This window comes from Trachypithecus francoisi, unplaced genomic scaffold (assembly GCF_009764315.1).
Source record: "Trachypithecus francoisi isolate TF-2019V2 unplaced genomic scaffold, Tfra_2.0 Lachesis_group7, whole genome shotgun sequence".
In the NCBI taxonomy this organism is placed as follows: Eukaryota; Metazoa; Chordata; class Mammalia; order Primates; family Cercopithecidae; genus Trachypithecus; species Trachypithecus francoisi.
The window spans coordinates 36370941-36396957 of NW_022681472.1; the positions used below are offsets into that span (position 1 = coordinate 36370941).

The 26017-nt window shown below is 41.2% G+C and overlaps 1 protein-coding gene and 1 non-coding gene across 2 annotated transcripts in view; both read right to left on the reverse strand.

Annotated features, from left to right (window-relative positions):
- ZNF704 (zinc finger protein 704) overlaps positions 1 to 26017 on the reverse strand; it is a 251943-nt gene that overhangs the window by 106561 nt on the left and 119365 nt on the right. The window lies entirely within an intron of this gene.
- On the reverse strand, positions 9523 to 9656 carry LOC117079701. Its single transcript, XR_004435556.1, has one exon. It is a non-coding gene; the product is annotated as a U11 spliceosomal RNA (small nuclear RNA).

Consider the following 26017-nt stretch of genomic DNA (forward strand, 5'->3'; position numbering starts at 1 on the left):
CTCCCAGGCACTAAGCTGTGACTGGGGAACTTTACTCTTTTCACATGCTTTTCTAATTATGCCTGAAAACCCCACTCCCTTGTTAGGGAGAAACATTCTAGCAAAAGCAGGGGCCATTATATACCTGAATATAGGAAAAGGAACATCCATTTGTTGTCCCCTGCTTGAGGAAGGAATTAATCCTGAAGTCCGGGCAACAGAAGGACAATATGGATGAGTGAAGAATGCCCATCCTGTTCAAGTTAAACTAAAGGATTCCACCTCCTTTCCCTACCAAAGGCAGTACCCCGTTAGACCTGAGGCCCAACAAGGACTCCAAAAAATTGTTAAGGACCTCAAAGCCCAAGGCCTAGTAAAACCATTCAATAGCCCCTGCAATACTCCAATTTTAGGAGTATAGAAACCCAATGGACAGTGGAGGTTAGTGCAAGATCTCAGGATTATCAATGAAGCTGTTGTCCCTCTATACCTAGCTGTACCTAACCCTTATATTCTGCTTTCCTAAATACCAGAGGAACCAGAGTGGTTTACAGTCCTGGACCTTAAGGATGCCTTTTCCTGCATCCCTGTACAGCCTGACTCTCAATTCTTGTTAGCCTTTGAAGATCCTTCGAACCCAACGTCTCAACTCACCTGGACTGTTTTACCCCAAGAGTTCAGGGATAGTCCCCATCTATTTGGCCAGGCATCAGCCCAAGACTTGAGCCAGTTCTCATACTTGGACACTCATGTCCTTCGGTACATGGATGATTTACTTCTAGCCACCTGTTCAGAAACCTTGTACCATCAAGCCACCCAAGCGCTTTTAAACTTCCTCACCACCTGTGGCTACAAGTTTTCCAAACCAAAGGCTCAGCTCCGCTTACATAAATACTTAGGGCTAAAACTATCCAAAGGCCCCAGGGCCCTCAGTGAGGAACGTATCCAGCCTATACTGGCTTATCCTCATCCCAAAACCCTAAAGCAACTAAGAGGGTTCCTTGGCATAACAGGCTTCTCTGCTGAATATGGATTCCCAGGTATGGCGAAATAGCCAGGCCATTATATACACTAATTAAGGAAACTCAGAAAGCCAATATCCATTTAGTAAGATGGACACCTGAAGCAGAAGTGGCTTTCCAGGCCCTAAGAGGGCCCTAACCCAAGCCCCAGTGTTAAGCCTGCCAACGGGGCAAGACTTTTCTTTATGTCACAGAAAAAAACGAGAATAGCTCTAGGAGTCCTTACACAGGTCCGAGGGACCAGCTTGCAACCCGTGGCATACCTGAGGAAGGAAATTGATGTAATGGCAAAGGGTTGGCCTCACTGTTTACGGGTAGTGGCGGCAGTAGCAGTCTTAGTATCTGAGGCAGTTAAAATAATACAGGGAAGAGATCTTACTATGTGGACATCTCATGATGTAAAAGGCATACTCACTGCTAAAGGAGACTTGTGGCTGTCAGACAACCATTTGCTTAAATATCAGGCTTTATCATTTGAAGCACCAGTGGTGCGACTGCGTACTTGTGCAACTCTTAACCCAGCCACATTTCTTCCAGACAATGAAGAAAAGATAGAACATAACCGTCAACAGGTGATTGCTCAAACCTATGCTGCTTGAGGGGACCTTCTAGAGGTTCCCTCGACTGATCCTGACCTCAACTTGTATACTGATGGAAGTTCCTTTGTAGAAAAAGGACTTTGAAAAGTGGGGTATGCAGTGGTCAGTGATAATGGAATACTTGAAAGTAGTCCCCTCACTCCAGGAACTAGCGCTCAGCTGGCAGAACTAATAGCCCTCACTCAGGCACTAGAATTAGGAGAAGGAAAAAGGGTACATATATTTACAGACTCTAAGTATGCTTACCTAGTGCTCCATGCCCACACAGCAACATGGACAGAAAGGGAATTCCTAACTTCCGAGGGAACACCTGTCAAACATCAGGAAGCCATTGGGAGATTATTATTGGCTGTACAGAAACTTAAAGGGTGGCAGTCTTACACTGCCGGGGTCATCAGAAAGGAAAGAAAAGGGAACTAGAAGGAAACTGCCAAGCAGATATTGAAGCCAAAAGAGCCACGAGGCGGGACCCTCCATTAGAAATACTTATAGAAGGACCCCTAGTCCCCTCCAAGAAACCAAGCCCCAGTACTCAGCAGGAGAAATAGAATGGGAACCTCACGAGGACACAGTTTCCTCCCCTCAGGATGTCCAGCCACTGAAGAAGGGAAAATACTTTTGCCTGCAGCTAACCAATGAAAATTACTTAAAACCCTTCACCAAACCTTTCACTTAGGCATTGATAGCACCCATCAGATGGCCAAATCATTATTCACTGGACCAGGTCTTTTCAAAACTATCAAGCAGATAGTCAAGGCCTGTGAAGTGTGCCCAGGAAATAATCCCCTGCACTGCAGGCCATACATTTCAATCCCTGTATCTTTAAACCTCCTTGTTAAGTTTGTCTCTCCCAGAATCGAAGCTCTAAAACTACAAATAGTTCTTCAAATGGAGCCCCAGATGCAGTCCATGACTAAGATCTACCACAGACCCCTGGACTGGCCTGCTAGCCCATGCTTTGATGTTGATGACATCAAAGGCACCCCTCCTGAGGAAATCTCAACTGCAAGACCCCTACTATGCCCCAATTCACCAGGAAGCAGTTAGAGCCGTCGTCGGCAAACCTCCTCAATAGCACTTGGGTTTTCCTGTTCAGAGGGGGTACTGAGAGACAAGACTAGCTAGATTTCCTAGGCTAAGAATCCCTATGCCTAGCTGGGAAGGTGACGGCATCCACCTTTAAACACGGGGCTTGCAACTTAGCTCACACCTGACCAATCATGTAGGAAAGAGAGCTCACTAAAATGCTAATTAGGCAAAAACAGGAGGTAAAGAAATAGCCAATCATCTATCTCCTGAGAGCACAGGGGGAGGGACAATGATCAGGATATAAACCCAGGCATTTGAGCTGGCAACGGCTACCCTCTTTGGGTCCCCTGCCTTTGTATGGGAGCTCTGTTTTCACTCTATTACATCTTGCAACTGCATAAAAAAAAAGACTCCTATTAAAATTAAAAAGAAAACACCTCCATATTAAAAATATGTTTGAATGACATTAACAGGTTCTTATCAGTGTAAAGGTTAAGGAGTTACTCATCTCAACAATATGAGGCATAGGTACTCAGCCAAATTTATAAACATGCTTAAGGATGTCTTTGTATGAACTTAGTGGGTAAACATCTACACATGTAACGATAAATAAATATAAACTAATAGTGGGTAAACATCTATACATGTAATGATAAATAAATAAATATAAACTAAATGTTGTTTGGAGAAAGAGAAACACATGTCTGGGATGTTCAGAGAAGCAGGTGGGCTTCAGCGCTGACCTAGTGGCTCTCCTGGCTGCTGCTGCTCCACATACCCTCCATTCTCACTCATCTGGAATGGCTCCTGGTAGCTCAGCAGCCAGCATGCCTGGAGTCTCCATTCCTTTCTCAGCAGAGAGCTGGGGGTGGGCCCAGCAAACCTGGATTGGAATCCTGACTGTGCCTCCTACTACCCAATGTTACCTCAAACAGGTAGATCAATCTCTGTGTCTCAATTTCCTCATGTGTAACACAGAGATAGAGATGTCTAACTTTATAGGGTCCCTGTGAAAATTAAATTAGATAATGAAAAGATGTAACATGCTTCACACAGTGGATGGTTCAGAAAGTGCTGGCTTTTATAATGATCAAAACTTCCCTTTTCAATGATCTCAAGACTTAAAGATAGTGAAATGTGACTCTAAGAAAAAACAAAACTTAGTAATTTTCATAGCAAAACCCAGTGTGAGGCTTCCAGACTGCAAGACAGGAAGATCTTTTCTAGACTTGAAATGTGGCTAGTCTGAATTGAGATGTACTATGAGTTTAAAATAAACACCAGATTTCTAAGACATATTTTAAAAAATAATCTAAACTACACCACTAATATTTTTAAAATACTGATTACATATTGAAATAACATTTTAGACACGGTGGTTAAATTTATATTATTCAAATTAATATCACCTATTTCTTTTCACTTTTTAAAAATGTGGCTACTGAAAAAAACATGTGTCTCGCAACATTACATATATATATATTTGGATGGCACTGTTCTAGAACATTGAAGCAACATGGAGAGAAGTACTTCATTAAACTAAATCCTAGAGCACTAAAATAGTTAATTCATCTCCCCAAGGTACTATTTGAAAGTAACTCAATCACATGAGAACACAAAATGAAATATGTCACAAACTGCTAATCACATCATTAAATATCGTCTCCCTTGTTGCAGAGTATAATCATTCATGAGAATAAAGGGCTCGGGGACTTTCAAATCATGAAAAATTTCAAATCTCCATTCAAATAATCGTGTCATCCCTGCTAAATTTGTCATAATCTAATCTGGCTGCAAATTAGTGCATGACATCTTCATCACAATTCACAAGTGCACTCAACTGGCACAAATACGCTTTTATTTAGGCACAGAGCCAGGGAAAGGGTGGTCTTTGCTCAAAATAATGTGCTTAACTAATGGACCATCCCTTTTACCACTGGGGAGGCCAGAAGTAATGTGGAGACACACATGAACTAACCAATATTAAACGTTCAAGTAGCTAATTCTGTGGTTTAAACTAGAAGACAAACAGATTATGTCTTTATTTTTTACCGATCCTCAAAGCTCATAAGTACCTAAATTTTTACTTATTCCCTTGTAGTAGTAAATGGCTATGAGAAAATGAAAGTAATACAAAACAAACAGAAATGACACTTGTATGCATTAAAAACTATACTTTAAAAAATCTATGGTCAATAATTAAGAAAAACATTTACAATTTGAATGATCAATTTTTAAAATGTTTAAGTAAGTTTAGAGTAAAAACTGTGTGCTTTAAGAGGACACCCATTTCTTCTATTCTTACAACCTCCTGCAGCATTCTGTTTTTTCCTTAGTTTTGCTGAAAATATAGGTGTCAGTGTCTCAATCTATTTGATATAAACATTTCAAATTTCCAAAGTCATAATCCAGGAACTAAATAGTTTTACTTCTTTCTGGTCTCCTATGGAATTTTAAAGCCATGTCACATTGTATTTTTTTTTTTTTTTTTTGAGACGGAGTCTCGCTCTGTCGCTTTTGACGGCAGCCCCTACTTCTGCAATGTTACCATTGACTATATTAAGCTTTATAGATAGTCAAGATAGAGACTATATTAAGCTTTATAGAGACTATATTATAGTCTTTATAGATAGAGACTATTTTAAGTTTTATAGATAGTCAAGACAGAGAAATTTCAATTCAAGGAATTCTCAAGCACAGGGAGAAATTGCTTAGTTTTGGTTGGTAGGGCTGTGGCAATTACGCAGCTAAGTTCCAGGACTAGAAAAATGCTCTGAGGGTAAATTTAACTATGGGGGGAAATGACATCTTCAGGAGAAATACCATTACGTATGGATAATACCCAGTATCTTAACAGACTGGCCATCCACCTCAACCAAAGTTTTAAGTAAGTGATATACCTTAAACATGTAAATAATAGAATACTCTATAAAATGTACAATCAACTTTGCTAGAAAACATGCATATCACAACAAGGGGATTACTATGTATGAATGTGTCCATTAAAAATATTCCTCTGCAATTCCTCTTTTTATAATTTTGGAAGTGCTTTCATATCTGAAAATACCAGTAGATGCACATGAGCATGACCAAATTCCACATATCGGATTACAGCTGCAAAAACATTGTACTTCAAAATGAAGTCAAACACGAGCTCAGAACCACGCAGATTCTAAAGACAGAGTGTACAAAACAGGAACAAGCAGGCCCTTTGGAAAGATAAGGAAAACATCAAAATCGTCTCAACTACTCTTAACTGATTAAATATATTTCTGTCAAGGGAAAGTAGATTTAATTTCCTAGGACAGCTCAGACTTTTTCACAACTCAGACTTTCTCAGGATTGTTGTGAAGACTGTAAAATGGAACCATCACTTTGGGAAACTGTTTGACAACTTCTTATAAAATTAAACAAATGCCTACTCTATGCTTTCAGGTATTAACCCAAGTGAAATGTAACCTCATACAATGTTTCCAGCACTGTTGGAAACATTAAATAAAATCATAAACAAGAAAGTCTCTTACACAAGGCTGGGCATGTGGGAGGCTTATTAAATAGGTTCGATCGCCTTTCATGTTTTTGGATGTATAATAAAAGGCGAAAGATTTATATCTGAAGAGAAAGCATAGTATATATTTTTGGACGTAATATAAAAAAGTACAGGGTTTCGATAGGGCAGACCTGGGTTTATGTCCTGGTCTATTACCCATTTTATTCACTGATTCAACCTTTTTCGGACCTACTCTGTGCAAATCACTCTTCTAGATGTTGGGGATATTGTACTGAATGTGATAGTTTGAGGCTTTACTTTTATGGGGTTCACATTCTAGCACCTTGGGCAAGATGTTTAAGTTTTCTGAACCTCATTTTTGCCTCCACAGTTCAAGTAAATTCAGCACCTATGACACGCTGGGTATTATACTAAGTTTGGCAGTACAAGAACCAACTAGATAGAACCTATGTTTTCAGGTACTTTTATAAGTCTGATGGGGGCAGCAGACAAATAATCATGTGAATTCAGGTACTGTGAGAGGGATCAGGACCCACTGTTATGGCCAATAGGGAACTCAGTCCTGGGTGGCAAGGAGATTGGTCTCAGGGGTGCGTCAGAGAAGGCTTCCTGGAGAAAGGCATTTAAATGCAGTCTGCAGAGTAAACCAGGCAAAAGGTCCTCACGATTCACATTATTAGTAAGGTGAAATGAAAATATAGTTGGGAAAGTACACATCAATCAGTCCATAAAGTCCTTCATAATATAAAGCAGCACTATTACTATTTTAAAGGCAATAGTATTAAACTGGAAAATCACTGTGTAGTCCTGAATCCAGTTTATACTGTCTTTGACAATATGCTGTCTTCCTAATATGTGCTTCATCTGGACTTTCCTTATCGGCTTCCTTGGTCCCAACACTTCTAACTTTCTGCTTGAAGAAACTGGGTACTTGAATAAATTGTTTTTAATCATATGGGACCAATTCTGACTTCCAGGCAAGTCCCTGGGATTTGCTAAATTCACAGTCTGCAGTGTAGGCTCTGTGGTAGGCCACAGTGGCCTCAAAGCATAAAACAGGCCTTCCAAATAACCATGAATCTTGCTATTCTGGTACCCACCAAACATTTAATAATTTTTTTCAAGCTAATTGAAAAGCCCTGTTCATGGGACTTGAATATAGTTTATACCATAAATAGCCAGAACTACAAAACAGTACAAAACACTAGCTCTGCTGGAAGACTTTTGATTTGCATTTGCTCTTTTATTTTATATGCTACACAAACCTCCGAAAAATGGAAGTAGGGAGTGAGACTGGGGACAAGGGCTTAGTAAATTCCTCTTTCCAAATACTGTGGCATTAAAATAAACTTGGATGAAGGATGTCATTAGAGAAATACAGGCTACATTCAGCACATCCTCATTCCATGGTGTACGCTCAGGCTGACTAAAGACTTTATGATTGCATCAGCAATTATGATGAAAGCCACTCCAACCACAAGAACTTTGAACCATTTAAGTAGATTTTTGAAAAAAAAAGGTTTTTTTTTGAGATGGAGTCTCGCTCGTCGCCAGGCTGGAGTGCAGTGGCGCGATCTCGGCTCACTGCAACTTCCACCTCCCAGATTCAAGCGAGTCCCCTGCCTCAGCATCCTGAGTAGCTGGGACTACAGGTGCATGCCACCATGCCTGGCTAATTTTTTGTATTTTAGTAGAGACAGGGTTTCACCTTGGCCAGGCTGGTCTTGATCTCCTGATCTCGGGATCTGCCCACTTTGGCCTCCCAAAGTGCTGGGATTACAGGCATGAGCCACAGTGAAAAAATGTTTAAAGCACTTCACTTTCCTCTTGGGAAGTTGCAATAGTTGTTAGATATAGCAATTCTCCTACAAACAGCAAGGCTTTACGTGAAGGCTATACTCCATCTTAAAAAATATCTGTTTTATAGTCAGAGATGTTTCCTGGATTGTCAGAAGAAGAGAGATTGTGACGTAGAAATGCCCATTCCCAAAATAATGGCAAGTATATAACCAGAACAAAATAACTGGTATAATAAAAACAGGTACCATGCAAAGTCTAATGGAACCCTCTTCTCCAGCCTAAGTATGCTTGAAAGCCTCATGTAAATAGAAGAAATGTGTCTGGTGAAGTGAGAATGGGGAGTTTTTGTTCCTTGAAGGGAGAAACTGACCAACAGTAGGAGGCAGCTATCTGATGTCATGGCATCTGAGTTAAGGCCATCATCCAGTCCTCTCAGCTCCAGCATCAGTGCCTTCATATTTGTAGGCAACCATCCTTTTGACCTTAGAGTTCTAACTCTGCCTGGAAAGATCTCACAAGATCCCCCTAGGCCCAAACCAATGCATTATTAGCAACATCACTTTTTAAAATACTGTGTAAAATCCATATTTTAGACTAGTGGAAATGGTAGGGGAATGGGCATTGCTGTAGCAAATAGCAAGAGTGAAAGCAACTTACTCTTGGGTGGAAAGAACCCAAGGAAAATAGTAGGAAAAAGTTCTGGAAACAGAAAGACAGACTGGTGAGGGGAACTTGGCTTAGAGTCAGGAAAGACACCAAAATTTGGAAGGAAGTTAAGAAAGGAGGAAGGGAGAGAAGAAGGAAGTTGACTAGTTCTGAGACATCTTCTCCAGCTTCTAGGCTGCCTCTGAAAGACATGGTCAGGCCCTTTTTTCTGGGGAGTAGGAGAAATGCAGAAATTCCATTCAAACATTGGTTCATTTAACAAATTATTTATTTAGCAACTAATGGTTTTTATTTAGCAACTAATGGTTCCAATCATGTTTCCTGGTGCTGGGGATTCAGCAGTGAAGACGCAGAAACTCGTTTAAAGCAATTTGATATCTACGGTCATCTACTAATGAGTGAGGTGTGATGTGAGTTCAGTCCCTGTGGCCACAACAGAATGGCCCCATCTACTTCCTAACAACTACATAATTTTAACTACCTGCAAATGACCAACAGCCTTCACCTCCCTAGTAGATTAGGAGCCCTTTATTTACTCTTTTATTCGTAGAGATGGGGTCTCACTATGTTCACCAGGCTGGTCTTGAATTCCTGGCCTCAAGAGATACTCCTGCCTCAGCCTCCCAAAGTGTTGGGATTACAGGTGTGAGCCCCTGCACCTGACCCCACTTTTTGTCTTTTATGGTGATTTTTACTGTACCTTTTCTGTACTTATATACACAGGATGCTTGCTGTTGTGTTATGGTCACCTACACCATTTAAACCAATAAGATAGCATGTAGTCGCACAGTGTGGAAACAGCATATATCATATCACATATCCCTGAGGTGGGGCAGGATCTACTACATAGGTTTAGTGTGTGGAATCGTCCAATATAACATGACCAGAGCTGCAACCTCTGATTTAGACAAGGAGTAAGGGTGCTGGGACCAATGATCACCAGCTGCCCAACTACCAAAAAATTATGCTTCCAAAATCTCTTGATGTTTATTCTGCATGAAGAGAAATCGAGTTGTCCTATGTGTGCCACTCCAGACAGAAGCCCTTTTTTCCCTTTATTCACACGTTTAATGCATAGAGAAAAACCCAGTGCTTGGCCCATAGTAAACATTTAACAAACACTCAATTAGCATTTGGTAAATCTCTTCCAAGGAAAAGGGTCCCTGTGGAGAGCAGCAGGACACTGGCCTGTGACTATACCTATGGTGTCAGTAACTGAACCAGGGGTGGACCCTCCTTCCCTGCTTGCCAGAGGTGACTTATCAGGCCGAACTCGACTAGCCTGGATGGTTCCAGGTGCGTGAATCTTCCCTCACCTGCACTGTATAAGATGTTTGCCTTCTCACAGAATCACCTTAACATTAACTTGAACTTAGTCCTGCGCCCTGGAAGCTTCTAGTTAACTATCCTTTAGGCTAATCAAGAACTCCTCCTGGATGGGCAAATGATATCAGGCCAGGAGTTCAGGATATTCCTGCCTGCACAGCCACGGTATGGTCTCACAGTCCTCATACATCCCCCCAGGCAGCCGCAACATGGAACAGGGTTGGCACCACAGGCAATGACTGCCAACTTGTGTGCAATTGGAGGCCAGGGATGATTTCTCACTCTGACTCAGAGGGGTGGGATCTCCTCAAACTCTAATTCTATGCTACCCAATAAAAACACAATGCAAGCCACATACGTAATTCTGAATTTCCTGGTAGCTACACTAAAACAAAAAAAAAGAGAGAAATTAATTTTAATAACATATCTTATTTAGTATAACATACGCAAAATATTTCAATGTGAAATCAATATTAAAAATTGACAAGATAATTTATATCCTTTTCCTCATACAACTCTTTAAAATCCAGCATGTATTTTAAACTTTTCTTTTTTTTTTCCTTTTTTTGAGAAGTTGTTTCACTCTTGTTGCCCAGGCTGGAGTGCAATGGCATGATCTCGGCTTACTGCACTCTGACTCCTGGGTTCAAGCAATTCTCCTGCCTCAGCCTCCCGAGTAGCTGGGATTACAGGTGCACACCACCACACCTGGCTAATTTTGTGTTTTTAGTAGAGACAGGGTTTCACCATGTTGGCCAGGCTGGTCTTGAACGCCTGACCTCAAGTGATCCACCCACTTCAGCCTCCCAAAGTGCTGGGATTACAGGTGTGAGCCACTGCATACGGCCTTATTTTAAACTTTTAGCACATCCCAGTTCCGACTAGCATCATCTCAGATGGTCAAAAGCCATGTGCGGCTACTATCCCGGACGGCACAGCGCTAAGGAATTCAGGAATCTCTGAAGACATCTTGGGGTGACTGTTCCTAAACAAATCTTTTCAACTAAAAATCAGTTTAGGAAAAATAAAAATATTTATGAACGAATCACTCTAATAATTCTTGTGTGGGAAAACGTTTATTCCCGCAACGTAGATAACCTGTTTTAACAAAACAATGTTAATGAGAAAAGTTTTGCTTTTTTTTAACCACTCAAATCTTAATATCTGGACATATTTATTACAGAAGAGGCAAGGTGGAGGAAGTCTTTAAACTGTCAACTTGAAATGACATAAATAATCACACTGTAAAGCTAGGTGGGCAGTGAACTACTTCTCACTGCTAGGGTGCCCTTCCCTGACCAAAGAATGACTCTCAGGGCCAGTGTGCTGGTTCTTTCCTGGTCTTTGTTTACAGTGACATCACAAGAGCCCTATAAGGAAGAGAGGAAGAGAAATAGATTGGATCTTGGTTTCTAACCTGTGGGTCTGAAGTTTCTGTCAGTCTGCTTGGACACTAACAACTGTCTCTTGACTGAACAATGTTTAATTTTCAGTCAAAACTATTTACCAAATGCTAATATGAGGCAAGCACTGTTTCAGGTGCTGCAATTTACCCACCACATATTTGAATTATTTTCCAAATATACATGGAAGATATTATAATGAGTAAAATAAAAACTCATACATAAGCATTAATTCCCAGCAGCTGTTTCTCCTTTGCATTTTCCCAATCAGTGGAATCTAAAAGTACATACATGTAAAGATTCCCGAAATTGCTTGATGCTAAAGTGTGATCTTTCAGCATCAAAAATCACTATTTTGCTCTCCTTCAAGTGGTGTGAGTGGCATGACTTGAAGTCAGCCAGGATTCTTTTTTTTGTTTTGTTCTTGTCACCTAGGCTGGAGTGCAGTGGCGCGGTCTTGGCTCACTGCAACCTCTGCCTCCTGGGTTCAAGTGATTCTCAGCCTCCCAAGTAGTTGGGATTACAGGTGCTCACCACCACGCCCGGCTAATTTTTGTAATTTTTTTAGTAGAGATGGGGTTTCAACCAATTGGCCAGGCTGGTCTCGAACTCCTGACCTCAGGTGATCCGCCCACCTCCGTTTCCAAAAGTACTGGGATTACAGGCGTGAGCCACCGTGCCCAGCCCCAGCCAGGATTCTGAGATGAGATCTATCCATTGCTTGTTATTGAGTTAACAGTCTCTTGTTAAGAAGCACTGCGTGTTAGAACCAACTATAGGCTGAGTTTAATTATTCAATGCTAATACATTAAACACAGATGATTTCATTATATAAATGCACTGGCTACTTTGCAGTATTTCCTTAGGCATAATAAGCTTTTACCATAAAAGCCAAATCAACATTAATCTGCAAAGCTGTCATTTTATATCCACTGCCAAGGAAAAAAGATAAAAAGAAAAAAAAAAAAACAACAAAGTGAGATAAAGTAAACCTTTATCAAGGAACTGGACCAATACAATGATCAAACCAGCTCTCTCCATTCCTTTGGGGCAATCTGATATACAAGCTGAGGTTTCAAAGTATATTTTATTTAATTGCTGAGGGCAAGAGAACAGTAGGAGGTTTTTAGTCAAGCTCTTTATAATGCTAGACTGCTCTGCTTTGGGGGTAAACTTAAAAAAAAAATCCTTTTTTTTTTTTGAGATGGAGTTTTGCTCTTGTTGCCCAGGCTGGAGTACAATGGTGCAATCCTGGCTCACCGCAACCTCCACCTTCCGGGTTCAAGTGATTCTCCGGCATCAGCCTCCCTAGTGGATGGGATTACAGGCCTGCGTCCTGACGCCTGGCTAATTCTGTATTTTTAGTAGAGACAGGGTTTCTCCATGTTGGTCAGGCTGGTCGCAAACTCCTGACCTCAGGTGATCTGCCCACCTTGGCCTCCCAAAGTGCCGGGAATACAGACCTGAGCCACCGTGTCTGGCCAAAAAAGAAAAAAAAAAAAAAAAAAATCTTTTAAAGTTAGCATTTTCAAGCCAGTCTAATAATCCCACCAGTTCCATTTCCTTTCAGTTGCAGTAGGAAAGAGCAAAATGCTGCCCTGGTGAAAAAGTAAAAAGTATTCACGTTTCAAAGCTGGCTGGTAGACAGTAGCCAGCCAACTCCTCCCGTATTTCCAAGCAAACACAAGGCAAAGCAATGTTTTTTTAAAATACCTTTTACAAACAATCTATGTTTAAACAAGGCATACACAATGCTTTCTTCCCAGTCTCTAAAAGCTGGCCACTGTTATGTGTTTAATTATACTCCTAAATCCTAAAGAATAAAACAGCCAGCTAGGTAGTGACTGTTTGATCTGCACGTCTTGGCTGGAGATTACAGTGCAAAGCAAAGCTGCCCAGGCTCCTGTTTCTAAACTCCTCCAGCCAGGAGGGCCTGAGGCTTGTGGTGCAGCAAAGCCAAGCTCTTCCTTCCCACTGGAGGAGGGCAAGGAGTATACAGCACACACCAGTTGCATTCATAAGGAAACAATCTTCCTGCCCACCAGCACTATATTTAGAGCCATCTCTTGGCAATGCAAATTTATATTTCTGGGCTTTCTGCCACTTGGACCAAAGGAAAAAAAAAAAAGGCGGGGGGGGAGGGGACAAGAAAAACTGGTTTGGTTCCAGTGCTGAGCCCAAACAACAAAAGTTAAATGTGGCCTTCCCCATTGATGCATTTCTGTGTCAAACATCCCTCCTTCTTCAAAAGCAGTGAACACTGGATGTGGCTCTAAAGAATGGAATGCTTTTTTCCCCTTCCATTTCTAATGAATAAAACGTGTCCTACTCTCTAAGGGGACATTTTATAAAGAAGGAAGCAATGAAGCAAAGTTATCTGAAAAGGACAGAATGTTTTAAAAATGTTTAAAGTAATATCATCCACGCTGGGGCCGTCAGCTTCCCCAAACATGTAGTAACCCCTGAGAAAAGTTAAAGCCCAAAGTCAGCTACAGAGTTGATGGAAAAAATACGCAGTGCTAAATAGCCAGGCCTCTCCAATCCTCAAAGGCAGACCCCATGAGAGATGCTCTCTAGCATTTGCTGTTTTGCTACATGAACACCTAGCGTCTGGGAATTTCAGGGCTCTTCACTTCCAGGAGAAGTGATGCAGGCAGAGACCTTAGTGTGTATATCCTGAGCAAGCAGCTTCCAGTCTTACTTACTTGGCTTCGAACTGTGGAATGCCACTGTCTATCAGAAATGAGCAAAACAAACATCTCTCCTGTCTACTCCCAAACCTAAAAGGTCTTTCCTGACTTTCTTCTTCCTGTTTTTTCTTTTCCTTACGATTGTATTTTCTGAACTAATTTTAACATTTCTTTCAGTTTAATATCTTGTCATGGAGCTGAGTGCTCAGTAATGTAGAATACTAACAGGACAGCCAGTATCTCCCACAAATGCAACACCAAGCAGGACAGCCATTTAGTGGTTTGGGTAAGTATTTCCTCTGCACTGGTATGTGCAGTCACCTCTAACTAGTTCAACAAATACAGAAAAGGAAAGAACAAAAATATCTGCAGCTTTGCAGCCATTTTCCCATGCTAAAATTATAACAGAAAATTAAAACAAGTATTAAATTTCTTTTGAAAATCCTCCACAAAATTTCTTAAAATTATGAAATGATATGTATGCATGCAAATTAACTCCACTTGACATGAAATATGAACACTTCTGAAAGCCCCAGAATAGTTCCATATAATACCTATTCTGGTTTGGGATTTCATAAATGGATAAATGCAAAAAGAAACTGACTTGCTGCCAAACAAAAAACCATTCTCATTGTTCAGGTCTTAAAGACTGTTCACAAGGCCTCCTCCTTCGAGGCCTAGGATAGATTGTAAACCCTGTTCCCCTGCAGTTAGGCATGACCCCATGATCTGCTTGGGTCAATGGAACGTGAGCAGAAGTGACAAGTGTTGCCTCTCTAACGCTGGTGCTCAGTTCTCTGTGTTCTCTTCCTCGCTACATTTACCTGAATCCTGGATGGACATGAAGCATAAGCCAGAACTATATTAAAGACTTTGCTGTTTAAGTCTACTGAGATTTGGGGCTGCTTGTCACCATGGCAGACCTAGCTTAATCTGACCAATATAGTAAATTAGTAAAAAATTAACAACAATTAGCAGAAGACAATAGGGTAAAAGTTCATCACAGGTCTAGCACCAAGGAGGCACTCAACTGTGTCACTCCTTCCATAGTGTCCCTTCCCACCACGGCTTAAGATTTGCATCCACTCGACTTCCAGGATATATCCAGGATCTATTGAAATCCAAAGCAAATAAAACACTTAAAAAAAAAAAAAAGAAAGAAAGAAAGAAAAGAAAAAACAGGGCTGGGCACAGTAGCTCACACCTGTAATCCCAGTACTTTGGGAGGCCAAGGCACGCAGATCACAAGGTCAGGAGTTCAAGATCAGCCTGGCCAACATGGTGAAACCCTGTCTCTACTAAATTAGCCAGCTGTGGTGGTAGGCGCCTGTAATCCCAGCTACTCGGGAGGCTGAGGCAGGAGAATTGTTTGAGCCTGGGAGGTGGAGGCAGCAGTGAGCCAAGATCATGCCACTGCACTCCAGCCTGGGTGACTGAGTGAGACTCTTATCTCAAAAACAAACAAACAAACAAACAAACAAAAAACCCAAAAAATAGAACAGAATGGGTCCAGCTGAGGAAAACAGACATGACTACTGAGAAACAGTGATTCCCAGTGTCTCTAAATCTCAGGTTCTCAATACTGCTCATCCAGGTTCAATCTGAACTATTCCAAGTACTGAGTTCTAGGTAGAATCCAGGCATCTGTAGTGCTTCCCTGACTCCCCTGGTGATTTCAGCGTGCTTCCAGGCTTGAGAACCATGGCTTCACATGACTGGGCTTTACCATTTTCCAAAACTCAGTCCCAGGACACTGAATATTTTAGGAAAGAAATGCACAAACAACAGTACCCACAAACAGCAGTTCATGTTATAGCAAAATGTAGCTGAAGGCCAGCCACAGTGGCTCACATCTGTAATTCCAGCACTTTGGGAGGCCAAGGAGGGAGGATCACTTGAACTCAGAAGTTCAACACCAGGCCTGCACAACACATCAAGACCCCATCTCTAAAAAAAAAAATCAGTAAATCAGCTGAGTATGCTGGTGCACATCTGTAGTCCCAGCTACTTGAGAGGCTGAGAAGGGAGGATGGCTTTAGCCTGGGAGAGTAAGGCTGCAGTGAGAAGTGATCACACCACTGCACTCCAGCCTGTGTGGAGGGAGACCTTGTCTCAAAACAGAGGGAGACCTTGTCTCAAAAAAAAAAAAAAAATGTAGCTCCCTATAGTATCATCAGAGCCCCTCAAAGAACACATGTTGCTGCACCAGAAACCCGAGTCTTTTGGATCTCAAGAGAGAAATATCCAAGAGCATTGTATCTCACTTCCTCTAAGAACAACCAAAGTTTCCTGGCACCCAGATCTGTGAACACATAAGTTTCCATTACAATGGAAACAATGATGATATTGTTATTTACTACTCATTCATTGCTGATTATGTACCAGGGATATTATTATTTAAAAGATACAATTTAATCTTATCTGCACATCAACCCCACGAGCAGGTATTATTATCATTTCCATTTTACAGACTAGGCAGTTGAGACTATAAGCTTAAGCGACCCACTGTGTTTATGTGTTTGAAAATGAAGAGGTTCATATGCTGCCCCACAATATGGCATAAAACTGAGGAACAGTTCGTTTGGAACAATTTCTCTATATGCACTTCTAGTTGTCACAATACCTATTTTTCAGAAACTCACTTGGTTTAAGAACCTAAAGAACATGTCTTATTAATGGCAGACCACAAACCATAATTTTGACAAACATGTACTGAATAAAAAATGATTATTATTTGAATTTTGATAAAGTCTGGCATCATTATATGTAATTCACTTCTTTGCCTGAGGTTAAACAGTGTTCATGCATTCACCTACTGATGATTTAAGAACCTTCTGAGTGCTAGTTACTGCAGAAAAAATGGCAAGCAGGACAGTCACTGCCCTTTGCAAGCTTACAGTTCAGCTAGGCACATAGGCAATTAGGCAGCAAGAATAGTGTGCAAAGGGGCAAGTATTATGAAGTCTCTCAAAGTGGCCAAGGAGACTCATGAGTGGCCAGTTGTCCTTCCATATACAGTCATGTACCATGGTGATCTTGTAAGATTACAATAGAGCTGAAAAATTCCTATTGGCTAGTACTTACCATACTGTACTTTTTTATTGTTATTTCAGAGTACAGTCCTTCTACTTATGTAAAAACAAAAGTTAACCATAAAACAGCCTCAGGCAGGTCCTTTAGAGGTTTTCAGAAGAAGGCACTGCTATCATAGGAGATGACAGCTCCATCTATGGTATTGCCCCTGAACACCTTCCAGTAGAACAAGATGTGGAGGTGGAAGACAATGATATTGATAATCCTGCCTGTACAGGCCCAGGCTAATGCGTGTATTTATGTCTTAGTTTTCAGTAAAAAGGTATAAAATGTAAAAAAATTAAAAATTTTTAAAATAGAAGCTTATAGAATAAGGATGGAAAGAAAATATTTTTGTATAGCTATATAATGTATTTGTGGTTTAAGCTAAGTGTTATTAAAAGAGTCAAAAAGTTAAAAAAAATCCTTAAATGTTTATAAACTAAGAAAGTTACAGTAAGCTAAGGTTACTATATTACTGAAGAAAGAAAATTTTAAAAAATAAATTTGGTGTAGCCTAAGTGTACAGTGTTTATAGAGTCTCCAGTAGTGTACAATAAGGTTCTAGCCCTTCACTTCACTCACCACTCACTCACTGACTCACCCAACACAGCCCCCAGTCCTGCAAGCTCCACTCATGGTAAATGTCCTATATAGGTATACCATTTTTAATCCTTTATATTATATTTTTACTGTACCTTTTTAATGTTTAGATAGATTTAGATACACAAATACTACTGTGTTACAATTACCTACAGTATTCAGTACAATAACATGCTGCACAAGTTTGTAGCCTGGGAGCACCAGGCTAGACCATATAGCCTAGCTGTATAGTAGGCTATACCATCAAGGTTTGTGTTTTCTATGATGTTTGCACAATGACAAAATTGCCTAATGACGCATTTCTCAGAATGCCTATCCCCATAGTTAAGTGACACATGACTGTAATTGAAGTGCACTGGGCTTTGTTTCTTATACCTATGGCCAATTTAACAGATACACTCATTGTCCAGACTTTGGCCTCCTATGGTGGTATATTATAGCTGTGCCTTTGGAGCAATTTGTATCAATATCACATTGCTTCAAATACATCTTCATTGTCATCGGAAGTATTTCCAGTCTCAGGTATAAAGGGTTTCCTTCAGTTCACTGTGGAGCAATGGCTCAGCTAGTCACCAAATTATCAGTTATCACAGGAACAGGCAAGCGGAGCAGAGGGGCATTAAAAGCTGGCTTTCGACCTGTTGAATTGCTGAGCATAATTTGGGCCTTTATTCTACCTTCGCTTAAGAGACTGATGAGGTGTGGGAAGCACACCTTCCACACAAAGGCCTTTGTCAAGTGTCACACTTATTAAGCGTTTTGCACAGAACTACAGGTCATTATACATCATCTGGTCTGTGACAGCCATTTTGTTAATATCTCCCTCCTCCTTTGAAAAAAACTAACAATGGTTTTGTACATCTGTTCTATAACTCAGTGTCAAACATTAGAAAAGAAAGCAAAATATAATTACTCATTTTAAGAGTTTGCAAGAAGAGGACCATAATTGCTAATAATAAAATAGCTAATACTTATTAGGCTCTTACTATATGAAAGATACGTATACTAAGTGTCTTATGTGTACTATCTCATTTAAACTTTATCAAAACCACAAAAGTTAGGCATCCTTGCATTTCATCAATTCTAAAGCATACTTTTTTTTCATATTTTAATATGTTTGAAATCAGGGTACATTTTATAATCAAGTTATATCACAGTTTAATTGGCAGCATTATTTTTCTTTATGAATTACACAGAAAAAATGCTGTATCTAAAAATATATAGTGCCTTAGACGTAATAAAATATGGTAGTATTATCCCCATTTTATAGAGAAAGAAACCGAGCCTTAGAGAATTTGAGTAACTTGCCAAAGGTTATATAGCAAGTAAGTGGCAAAGGAAGCAAGTGATCCCAGGTTTTTCTGACTCCAAAGTTCATGCTCTGAACTGGTACACTATACTTGCTTCCCACCACGGAGAAATACTAGATTTAAAAAACATTCATCTATTCAGCACTTAGTATCTATTATGAATGAGTCACATAGAATGAATGCAAGGAGTAGAAACACAAGCACAACAGCTTTTAATGTGACTGATTAGTGACTGTGGGCACCTGAGCAGTTAACTAGAATGTTCAGCTTTGTAGACTTTCGATGGACCCTAGAGTCACATTATATTTAAGCATGGGCTTTTTTTTTTTTTTTTTTCCAGGGCCTTTTTTTCCCCCTCTAGCAAAATATCTCACACCTACATACAAGCTTTGGACTGGGTGAGTAATATTTAAATCAACATTTTGTTGTGGCAGACTTTAAGATACCCCCCAATGATCTCACCTCCCGCTGTTCACACCCTTTTTAATACCCTCTTTACTAGTGTGGCAGGACCTATGACTTGTTTGTAACCAAGAGAATATGGCAAAGGTGACGATGTGTCACCTTCATAATTGGGCTACATAGACTGGGTTTCCATCTTGCTGGCTTTGATGAAGTAAGCTGTCATGGTGGGGAGGCCCACATAACAAGGGACTGAGGAGAGGCCTAACTCTAGTCAACAGCAGCTAGGAATTAAGGCCTTCAGACCAACAACCCAAAAGGAAATGGATCCTGCCAACAACCATGTAAGGGAGCTTGGGAGAGGATCCCTCCCCAGTTGAGCTTCCAGATGATACTCCAGCCCTGCCTGACACTGTATTTTATTTCTGAGACAGGATCTTGCTCTGTTTCCCAGACAGGAATGCAGTGGTCTGATCATGGCTTACTGCAACCTCAACCTCCTGGTTTCCATCAATCCTCCCATCTTAGCCTCTCAAGTAGCTGACCACAGATGTACACCACCACGCCCAGCTAATTAAAAAAATATATTTTGTAGAGATGGGGGTCTTACTATATTATTCAGGCTGTCTTGAACGCCTGGCTTCAAGTGATCCTCTTGCCTCAGCCTCCCAAAGTGCTGAGATTACAGGCATGAACGATTGCACCCAGCCCTGGCTGACACTTTAAATTGAGGCTCATGAGAATGACCCTGATGAGCAGTTGATCCAGCTAAGCTGTGCCCTGACTCCTGACCCACAGAAACTACGAGAGAATAAATTTGCATGGTTTAAAGCTGCTAAATTTGTGGAAATTTGTTATCCAGTAATAAATAATACACTTGTTACTATGGTTTGAATGTACAGGGGTCCCCAAGATTCACAGATTGGAACCTAAGATCCAGTGTGATATTTTGATTAATGAGGCTGAATTCTCATGGATGGGATAAGCACCTGAATTAGTCTGTTCTTGCATTGCTATAAAGAAATAACCTGGCTGGGCAAGGTGGCTCACGCCTGTAATCCCAACACTTTGGGAGGCTGAGGTGGGTGGATCACGAGGTCAAGAGATCGAGACCATCCTGGCCAACATGGTGAAACCTCATCTCTACTAAAAACACAAAAATTAGCTGGGCGTGGTGGCACATGCCTGTAGTCCCAGCTATTCAGGAGGCTGAGGCAGGAGAATCGCTTGAACCCAGGAGGCAGAGGTTGCAGTGAGCCAAGATCGTGCCACTGCACTGCAGCCTGGTGACAGAGCAAGACTCCGTCTCAAAAAACCCCCCAAAAACAAAAAACAAAACCTGAGTCTGAGCAATTTATAAAGAAAAGAGGTTTCATTTATAAAGAAAAGAGTCATAGGTCTTGCAGGCTGTACAGGAAACATGATGCTGGCATCTGCTTGGTTTCTGCAGAGGGAACTTATAATCATGGCAGAAGGTGAAACGGGAGGAGGCATGTCACATGGCCAGAGCAGAAGCAAGACAGCGAGCAGGGAACTGCTGCACACTTTCAAATCACCAGATCTCACAAGAACACACTCACTATCGTGAGGACAGCACCAAGGGGGATGGTGCTAAACCATTCACAAGAAATCCACCTCCATGATCCAATCACCTCCCACCAGGCCCCACCTTCCAACACTGGGGATTACAATTCAACATGAGATTTGGGTGGAGACACAGATCCAAACTGTACCAGTACCCTTATAAGAGGGCTGCAAGGAATTACCGAGGCCCTCTTGCCCTTCCACTCTTCCACTACATGAGGACACAGCAAGAAGGTGCTATTATGGAAGCAGAGAGCGGCTTCACCAGATACCAAATGCTGACACCTTGATCTTGGACTTCTCAGCCTCCGGAACTGTGAGAAATAAGTTTCTGTTCTTACAACTTACCCCCGTTTCAGCTATTTTGTTATAGCAGCAGGAAAGAACTAGTACAATTGGTTAAAAGGTAAATTTCTTTGTGTCACAGACATTTGTGGTGCTCTCAAATAACTGGCACTAAAAAGTCTAACTATAAATTTAACCTTTTGGGGGTTTGGGCCATAATCCTGAAAGATATAGTCCTAAACACTATAATCCTGAACACTGAAATCCCAAAAAATCATAATCCCTAATGTCTAAAATCCTGGAAATCACAATCCTGAGAGATCAAAATCTTGAAAATATAATTCTGAAAAAATAACTTAATAAAAATTCCTTGAGACGTTTATTTACATTTTTAAAAAGGAGATTTGAGAAACATCTAAAAACATGACAGAATACCTTGTAGGCCACTTTACACAATAACATAGCATAAACACTCAGGTATACTAACAATGGTCACATAGGTGTAAAAGTTATGAGAAGACAAACCGTATTTATAAATAGGTTAAAAAGGGCGCCTGTAGTCCCAGCTGCTCGGGAGGCTGAGGCAGGAGAATGGCGTGAACCCGGGAGGCGGAGCTTGCAGTGAGCTGAGATCCGGCCACTGCACTCCAGTCCGGGCGACAGAGCGAGACATCGCCTCAAAAAAAAAAAAAAAAAAAAAAAAGCAAAATGTGTAAACAAAGTCACTATGGTTGGTAATTGTGTGCACCAGCTTTGTAATTGTGGCATCTGAAATACCTTGATAGATAATCTAAGCCTTTTGATGAGATCTGTTAAAAACTTCAATGGGTCACCAACATATATGCAGTTGCCCAAAGAACCAAGATCTAAAGAAATTTTATCTTTAACAAATGCAGGTGTACAAAAGGACATCTTCATTTACTGAGGAAGTTTCAATATTTCTACATATGTGCACAATGCTTACACCCAATGTTGTGATAATGCACTTTTGTGAAATCAAATTGGCAAAAAAAAAAAAAAAAAAGGCATAAAATGAATTAGATGTCTCTAAAAATCTTGACACAATTTATACCTCCAGTATTGGACATGATGTGAAAATGAAATACATCGCATAGCAAATTGATGCTATGTGTGAAGGGGCAGAAGTCATACGTGATTGAATAATTTGGCAGGTGTATTACTTCATTTTCATACCGTTATAAAGAAATATCTGAGACTGGGTAATTTGTACAGGAAAGAGGTTTAATTAACTCACAGTTCCACATGACCAGGGAGGCCTCTGCAAACTTACAATCATGGTGGAAGCTGAAGGGGAAGTAAGGACCTTCTTCACATGGTGGTAGGAGACTGAAGTGCAAGCAGGGGAAATGCCAGACGCTTATAAAATCATCAGATCTCATGAGAACCCACTCACTGTCACGAGAAGAGCATGGGGGAAACTGGCCCCATTATCTAATCACCTCCCTCCCTTGACATGTGGGGTCCCTACCTCAACATGGGGATTATAATTCAAGATGAGATTTGGGTGGGGACACAGCCAAACCATATTATTCTGCCCTGGTCCCTCCCAAATCTCATGTCCTTTATACATTTCCAAACCAATCATGCCTTCCCAAAAGTCCTCCAAAGTCTTAACTCATTCAAGCATTAACTCAATGTCCAAGTCCAAATTCTCATCTAAGACAAGGCAAGTCCTTTCCACCTATCAGCCTGTAAAATCAAAAGCAAGTTAGTTCCTTGCAAGGTACAATGAGGGTACAGATTGGATACATGAAATGCTCCCATTCCAAATAGGAGAAGCTGGCCAAAACAAAGGGGCTACAGGCCCCATGTAAGTCCAAAATCCAGTAGGGCAGTTATTAAATCTTAAAGCTCCTAAAGAACCTCTTTTGACTCCATGTCTCACATCTAGCACATGCTGATGCAAGAGGTGGGTTGCCGTGGTTTTAGGCAACTCTGCCCCTGTGGCTTTGCAGGGTACAACCTTCCTCCTGGTTGCTTTCATGGGCTGGCGTGGAGTGTCTGCAGCTTTTCTAGGTGTACGGTGCCAGCTGTTGGTGGATCTATCATTCTGGGGTCTGGAGGACAGTGGCTCTCTTCTCACAGCTCCACTTGGCAGTGTTCCAGTGGGGACTCTGGTGGGGGCTCCAACCCCACATTTCCCTTCCACACTGCCCCAGCAGAGGTTCTCCATGAGGACCCCACCCCTGCAGCAAGCATTTCCATACATTCTGTACATCCAGGTGTTTTCATACATTCTCTGAAATCTAGGCAGAGTTTCTCAAACCTCAATTCTTACTTCTGTGTACCTGCAGGCTCAACACCACATGGAAGCTGCCAAGGCTTGGGGCTTGCACCCTCTGAAACCATGGCCTGTGCTGTATCTTGGACCTTTTTAGCCATAACTAGAGCAACTGGGACACAGGGCACCAGGTGCCTAGGCTGCACACAGCAGGGGGGGGCCCTGGACCTGGCTCAGAAAACCATTTTCCCTCCCAGGCCTCTGGGCCTGTGATGGGGGGGCTCCCGGGGTCTCTGACATGTCCTGGAGACATTTTCCCCATTTCATGGCTATTAACATTGGGCTCCTCATTACCTATGTACATTTCTACAGCAGGCTTGAATTTCTCGCCAGAAAATAGGTTTTTCTTTCCTATCATATTGTCAGGCTGCAAATTTTCCAAACTTTTATGATCTGTCACCTCTTGAATGCTTTGCTGCTCAGAAATTTCTTCCACCAGATACCCTAAATCATCTCTCTCAAGTTCAAAGTTACACAGATCTCTAGGGCAGGGGCAAAATGCTGCCAGCATATTTGCTAAAGCTTAGCAAGAGTGACCTTTGCTCCAGTTCCCAGTAAGTTCCTCATCTCCATCTGAGATCACCTCAGCCTGTACTTCATTGTCCACATCAGAATCAGCATTTTGGTCAAAACCATTCAACAAATCTCTAGGAAGGGCCAAATTTCCCACATCTTCCTGTCTTCTTCTGAGCCCTCCAAACTGTTCCAACCTCTGCCCGTTACCCAGTCCCAAAGTTGCTTCTACATTTTTGGGTATCTTTATAGCAGTACCCCACTCTCTGTGGCACCAATTTACTGTATTGGTAAACACATTGCTATAAAGAAATAGCAGTTTTCGTACCACTATAAAGAAATAATAGACTGGGTAATTTATAAAGGAAAGACTCACAGTTACACATGGCTGAGGAGGTCTCAGGAAACTTACAATCATGGCGGAAGATGAAGGGGAAGCAAGGACCTTCTTTGCATGACGGCAAGAGAGAGAAGTGCCAGCAGGGGAAATCCCAGATGCTTAGACAATCATCAGATCTCATGAGAACTCACTATCACAAGAAAATATGGGAGAAACAGCACCATCATCCAATCACATCCCTCCCTCAACACATGGGGATTACAATTTGAGATGAGATTTGGATGGGGACAGAGAACTAAACCTTATTATAGCAGGGGAGATTTTTTGTGTTTTTCAGTTGTGTTTTTACTTCTTCCATGATTTCAAAACTCACTGCATTTACATCTGGAGAGTGGTTGTGGTCTGCACATTTTCTATGTATATGCTGTCCAACTGAAAGTCTGGTTATCGCTTGGCCATTGTAATTAAGTGATTTTCTGCTTTTGCAGTACCAATAATAATTAGCTTTTAAAGTTTTATCTTTCACCATTAAGGGAGCCTCGTATACTTATCACAGACTTTTTTTCAAGAGAATAATTTCATATATCTCTTACATTGTGTTATAAGAAATACAGTAAGAAGGAATGATATTCAACTTCTCCAATACCAAATCTGTAGCAGTCAGGGTTCTCCAGGGAGACGGAACCAACTGCATATGCATATGAGAAGATATGTATTAGGGGAATTGGTCCATAGGATTATGGTGGTTGAGGGGGTCTTTATCTTATGTGATCTGCTTCCCTGTTCACAGTTACTGATCCAAGGGTAGCCACCTCATCCAAACTCGGCCAATGGGCACCCTTCTCCAATATTTTTTTGGAGAGAGTAATGAAAATTCCTTGAGTTCCAAAGCGGGAAGGGTCAAACATGAACTCTCAATGGCCAGGTTCCCTGCTATATGCAGGAAGTCATTCTTCAGATGGGAATAATGATATGAACACCCAGAAAGGGGCAGTCTGGTTCCTTCCAGTCATTTCTGCTATTTCCTGGTGTCAAGCTGCACCCCTGCCCTTTCTTGGGGTCACAAAAGCCTTACTATAAACTCCCTTTGGGATCCAAGCAAGCATAATTTAGCTTCAGTTATCTCCAATTAAAAGATACTTTAGTTAATACAATTTCCTAAACTATGTTACTGATATTTTGAAACATGTGGATCCTTTATATTGTTTAGAAACAATTTTTCTATTACTAATTCATTACTACCACACTTAGCTGACTTCTGTATTACAGAATATTAAAGTTAGAGGGACATTACAATTGTCTAGTCTGACTCTTACTTTTTTTTTTTTTTTTTGAGACTGCGTCTTGCTCTGTGACCCAGGATGGAGTGCAGTGGCACAATCTCGGCTCATTGCAATCTCTGCCTCCTGGGTTCAAGCGATTCTCCTGCCTCAGCCTCTGGAGTAGCTGGGATTACAGACATGAGCCACCATGCCCGGCTAATTTTTGTATTTTTAGTAGAGAGGGGGTTGCAACACATTGGCCAGGCTCGTCTTGAACTCCAGTCCTCAGGTGATCCGCCTGCCTCAGCCTCCCAAAGTG